This window comes from Bubalus kerabau, chromosome 2, assembly GCF_029407905.1.
Source record: "Bubalus kerabau isolate K-KA32 ecotype Philippines breed swamp buffalo chromosome 2, PCC_UOA_SB_1v2, whole genome shotgun sequence".
NCBI classification, from domain to species: Eukaryota; Metazoa; Chordata; class Mammalia; order Artiodactyla; family Bovidae; genus Bubalus; species Bubalus kerabau.
The window spans coordinates 170,455,048-170,460,952 of NC_073625.1; the positions used below are offsets into that span (position 1 = coordinate 170,455,048).

General features: G+C 42.4%; 1 non-coding gene across 1 annotated transcript; it reads left to right on the top strand.

The window, feature by feature from the left end:
- Positions 1-657: 657 nt before the first annotated feature.
- On the top strand, positions 658-730 carry TRNAC-ACA (transfer RNA cysteine (anticodon ACA)). Its single transcript has one exon. It is a non-coding gene; the product is annotated as a tRNA-Cys (tRNA).
- Positions 731-5,905: the final 5,175 nt, after the last annotated feature.

Genomic DNA, 5,905 nt, shown 5'->3' on the forward strand with positions numbered 1-5,905 from the left:
ATCTTTTAGGACTTAAATAGATCAAATGGAATTCCATCGCCTCCACTAGCTTTGTTCATAGTGATGCTTCCTAAGGCCATTTGACATTCCAGGATGTCTGGCTCTAGATGAGTGATCACACCATCATGGTTATCTGGTCATGGAGATCTTTTTTGTATAGCTCTTCTGTGTATTCTTGACACGTCTTAATATCCTCTCCTTCTGTTATGTCCATTATAATTTCTATCCTTTATTGTGCCCATCTTTGCATGAAATGTTCCCTTGGTATATCTAATTTTCTCAAAGAGATCTCTAGTTTTTCCCATTTTATTGATTTCCTCTATTTCTTTGCATTGTTCACTGAGGAAGGCTTTCTTATCTCTCCTTGCTATTCTTTGGAACTCTGCATTCAAACGGGAATATCTTTCATTTTCTCCTTTGCCTTTAGCTTCTCTTCTTTTCTCAGCTATTTCTAAGGCTTCCTCAGACAACCATTTTGTCTTTTTGCATATCTTGTTCTTGGGGATCGTCTTGATCACTCCCTCCTGTACAATGTCATAAATCTCAATCCATAGATCTTCAGGCACTCTATCAGATCTAATCCCTTGAATTTATTTGTCACTTCCACTGTATAATCATAAGGGATTTGATTTAGGTCATACCTGAATGGTCTGGGGCTTCCTGGTGGCTCAGAGGTTAAAGTGTCTGCCTACAATGCAGGAGACCCAGGTTCAATCCCTGGGTCGGGAAGATCTCCTGGAGGAGGAAATGGTAACCCACTCCAGTATTCTTACCTGGAGAATCCCATGGATGGAGAAGCCTAGTAGTCTATAGTCCACGGGGTCACAAAGAGTCGGACATGACTGAACGACTTCACCTTTACTTTATACCTGAATAGTCTAGTGGTTTTCCCTACTTTCTTCAATTTAAGTCTGAATTTGGCAATAAGGAGTTCATGATCTGAGGCATAGTTAGCTCCCAGTATTGTTTTTGCTGATGTATAGAGCTTCTCCATCTTCCCCTTCAAAGAACGTAATCAGTCTGATTTCGGTATTGACCATCTGGTGATGTCCATGTGTAGTCTTTTTTTTTGTTGGAAGAGTGTGTTTGCAGTGACCAGTGCATTCTCTTGGCAAAACTCTGTTAAACTTTGCCCTGCTTCATCTTGTACTACAAAGCCAAATTTTCCTGTTAATCCAAGTATCTCAGCCATGAAATTAAAAGAAACTTACTCCTTTGAAGGAAAGTTATGACCAACCTAGACAGCATATTCAAAAGCAGAGACGTTACTTTGCCAACAAAGGTCCGTCTAGTCAAGGCTATGGTTTTTCCAGTGGTCATGTACGGATGTGAGAGTTGGACTCTAAAGAAAGCTGAGTGCCAAAGAATTGATGCTTTTGAACTGTGGTGTTGGAAAAGACTCTTGAAGTCCCTTGGACTGCAAGGAGATTCAACCAGTCCATCCTAAAGGAGATCAGTCCTGGATGTTCATTGGAAGGACTGATGTTGAAGCTGAAACTCCAATACTTTGGCCACGTCATGCGAAGAGTTGACTCATTTGAAAAGATCCTGATGCTGGGAAATATTGAGGGCAGGAGGAGAAGGGGACGACAGAGGATGAGATGTTTGGATGGCATCACCGACTCGATGGACATGGGTTTGGGTGGACTCTGGGAGTTGGTGATGGACAGAGAGGCCTGGCATGCTGTGGTTCATGGGGTCGCAAAGAGTCGGACATGACTGAGTGACTGAACTGAACTGAACTTGCCTTCCTACTTTTTCATTCCAGTCCCCTGTGATGGAAAGGACATCTTTTTTTGTGTGTGTTAGTTCTTGAAGGTCTTGTAGGTCTTCATAGGACCATTCAACTTCAGGTTCTGGAGCATTACTGGTTGGGGTATAGACTTGGATTACTGTGATATTGAACCATTTACCTTGGAAATTAACAGTGATCATTCTGTCATTTTTGAGATTGCACCCAAGAAGTGTATTTCAGACTCTTTTGTTGACTATGAGGGCTACTCCATTTCTTCTAGGGGATTCTTGCCCATAGTAGTATATGCAATGGTCATCTGAATTAAATTCACCAATTCCAGTCCATTTTATTTCACTGATTTAAAATGTCAATGTTCACTCTTGCCATCTCCTGTTGGACCACTTCTAATTTAGCTTGATTTCATGGACCTAAAACATTTCAGGTTCCTATTCAATATTGCTTTATAGCATCGGAATTTACTTCCATCACCAGTCACATCCACAACTGGATGTTGTTTTTGCTTTGGCTCTGTCTCTTCATTCTTTCTGGAATTATTTCTTCACTCTTCTCAGTAGCATATTGGGCATCTACTGACCTGGGGAGTTTATCTTTCAGTGTTCTATCTTTTTGTCTTTTCATACTGTTCACAGGGTTCTCGAGGCAAGAATACGGAAGTGGTTTGCCATTCCCTTCTTCAGTGGATCATGTTTTGTCAGAACTCTCCACCATGACCCATCCATTTTGGGTGGCCCTATATGCATGGCTCATAGTTTCATTGAGTTAGACAAGGTTGGGTTTCATGATATCCATTTGATTAGTTTTCTGTGATTGCTGTTTTGATTCTGTCTCAGTTCAGCCACTCAGTTGTGTCTGACTCTTTGCGACCCCATGGACTGTAGTAAGTCAGGCTTCCCTGTCCATCACCAACTCTCGGAGCTTATTCAAACCCATGTCCATCGAGTCGGTGATGCCATCCAACCATCTTATCCTCTTTTGTCCCCTTCTCCTCCTGCCTTCAATGTTTCCCAGCATCAGGGTCTTTTGTATTGAGTCAGTTCTTCGCTTCAGGTTGCCAAAGTATTGGAGGTTCAGCTTTAGCATCAGTCCTTCCAAAGAATATTCAGGACTGATTTACTTCAGTATGGACTGGTTGGACCTCCTTGCAGTCCATGGGACTCTCAAGAGTCTTCTCCAACACCACAGTTAAAAATCATCAATTCTTCAGTGCTCAGCTTTCTTTATGTCCAACTCTCACATCCATACATGACTACTGGAAAATTCATTCTGTCTACCCTCTGATAAAGGATGAGGCTTATGGAATCTTCCTGACTGGGGAGACTGACTGTGGGGGAATCTGGGTCTTCTTATGATGGGCGGGGCCATGCTCAGTAAATCTTTAATCCAACTTTCTGTTGATGGGCAGAACTTTGTTCCCTCCCTGTTGTTTGACCTGAGACCAAATTATGGTGGAGGTAATGAAAATAATGGTGACCTCCCTCAAAAGGTTCCCTGTATGCATTGCCACACTTAGTGCCCCACATCCTGCAGCAGGCCACTGCCAATCCATGCCTCCTTTGTAGACTCCTGGACACTCACAGGCAAGTCTGGGTAAGTCTCTTATGGAGTCATTGACCCTCCTTTCTCCTGGGTCCTGGTGTGCACAAAGTTTTGTTTGTACCCTCCAAGAGTCTGTTTCCCCAGTCCTGTGTAAGTTCTGTAATGAAATCTTCTGGCTTCCAAAGTCAAATTCTTTGGGGGTTCTCAGGTTAGAAAATCTGTTGTGGGTCCCAGAACTTTCTTAAATATGAGAATTTCTTTGGTATAATTGTTCTTCAGTTTGTGGGTTGTCTACTCAGCAGCTCTATGTGGGGTTAATGGTGACCTCCTCCAAGTGGGCTTATGCCACAGGCTGTGTGACCCAGGTAGCTGCACCCAGAGCCCTTGCCCCTGTGGCAGGTCACTGCTGACCCATACCTCTTCAGGAGATTCAAACACAGGTCTAACATACCTCTGTGGGATCTCTTGATTCTGGTGTGCACAAGCTTTTTTTTTTTTTGAGCCCTCTGAGCATCTCTGGTGGGTATGGTCTTTGATTCTAAACGTGATTTCTCCCCTCCTATCATCTTTCTGGGGCTTTTCCTTTGCCCCTGGACATGGTGTATCTTTTCTTGGTGGGATCCAACATTCTCCTGTCCATGGTTGTTCAGCAGCAAGTTGTAATTTTGGAGTTCTCTCAAGAGAAGATGAGCACATATCCTTTTACTCCACCATCTTGCCAGTTATCTCTAGTAGGTAGAAAATTGACCTCCCCCAAAAGCCTATGTCCTAATCCATAATCTTGGATATAGTACACAGCAAAGGAGAGTTAAGGTTGAAGATGGAATTAAGGTTTCTAATTATCTGAGTTTAAGATAAAGTGATTATACCTGATTATCCAAGTGAGCCTAATATAATCACAAAGATCATTAAATGGGGAAGGTGAGGTAAACTCCAGAAGTTGGTGATGGACAAGGAGGCCTGGCATGCTGCAGTCCACAGGGGTCACAAAGAGTCGGACACGACTGATGACTGAACTGAACTGAGCTGAATTTTTAAGCCACGAAGTTTGTGGTAATTTGTTACAGCAGCAATAGGAAGCTAATACACTACTCCAGAGGTTAAAGAATAGAGTAGCTCATAGATTAAAGTAAAATGGTCATAGCACGTGGTTTATTAAACAAATTTAGGAGAAAGATGAATTGTCCTTACACAGCTAAAATAGGGTACAAGCATACTTCTTGCATCCTGGGGGCATGATATTCATATGTCCTGTCTCTCTCTCTCAACCACATCAGCCTCCCAACTGCTCCAATGGTGTAGTTAAAGAGAATTAGAGTTAAGATGTAAACAAAGGTGTCCATGGGTTAAATGTGACCTGGGCCAGTGATGCACATTGGTAAGATACAGAGACAAGTACACTGGTAAGCAAGTAACTTGGCGAATAGCCATGGGTTTCATTGTGTTGTTGAGTAAAGAGCATGGGACCAAAATGGTGTCATCAGTGAGGGGCCAAATTAAGGCTTCATACATAATGTGCTAGTCAGTCAGTCATGACTGACTCTTTGTAGCCCCATGAACTTCTTTGCAGCCCACCAGGCTTCTCTGCCAATGGAATATTCCAATCAAGAATACTGGAATATGTTGCCACTTCCTACTCCAGGGGATCTTCCCAACCCAGGGATCAAACCCATATCTCTTGTATCTCCTACACTGGCAGGTTGATTCCTTACCACTAATGCTACCTGGAAAGCCCCTCATATCTAATAAATATTTATATTTATTTGCTGAACCCCCAAAATTTCACATTTCATATATTTTGAGGCTCAGGTGCTGCTTGTAATTCACAGAGACTCATGGATATTAACTATCTCTTGATCCCTCTATCCTTTCATGCTCTGCTGCTGCTGATAAATCGCTTCAGTCATGTCTGACTCTGTGTGACCCCATAGATGGAAGCCCAGCAGGCTCCCCTGTCCCTGGGATTCTCCAGGCAAAAACACTGGAGTGGGTTGCCATTTCCCTCTCCAATGCATGGAAGTGAAAAGTGAAAGTGAAGCCACTTAGTCATGTCCGACTCCTAGCAACCCCATGGACTGCAGCCCACCAGGCTCCTCTATCCATGGGATTCTCCAGGCAAGAGTACTAGAGTGGGGTGCCACTTATTTATACTTAACACATCTTACAAGTGTCATATAGCACCTCTGTTCTTTTCTTAGCAGAATAGCCTATGATCAAACAAAATAATAAATGCATATTTATATACCTTCATATACCTGTGAAGATGATGACTCAAATTGGGGGACATTTCAAGGTTGACTCAGTGCAATGACAGCCTGAAAATTTGTCTCAGATCTTATAAACATGGCTCCTGTCACTTCTCTGTATTTCTTAGATGGCAAGTTTATACGGAAACTATATTTTAAACAGAGACTTTTATTTCTCCAAATCTAAAATTTTACCTTTTCTTTCCACCTAAGAACCATTACTTAAGGATAGTCTTTTTCCCTTTAATTGTTGGTGTGTTTGAGCATAAAGGAATATGTGTCTCTGATCATCTTGCCTTGTACTTTAAAGAGAACTCTGCAGCAACACAAAGGACAAGGCTCTGAAATTCAGGAGATGGGACGCTTG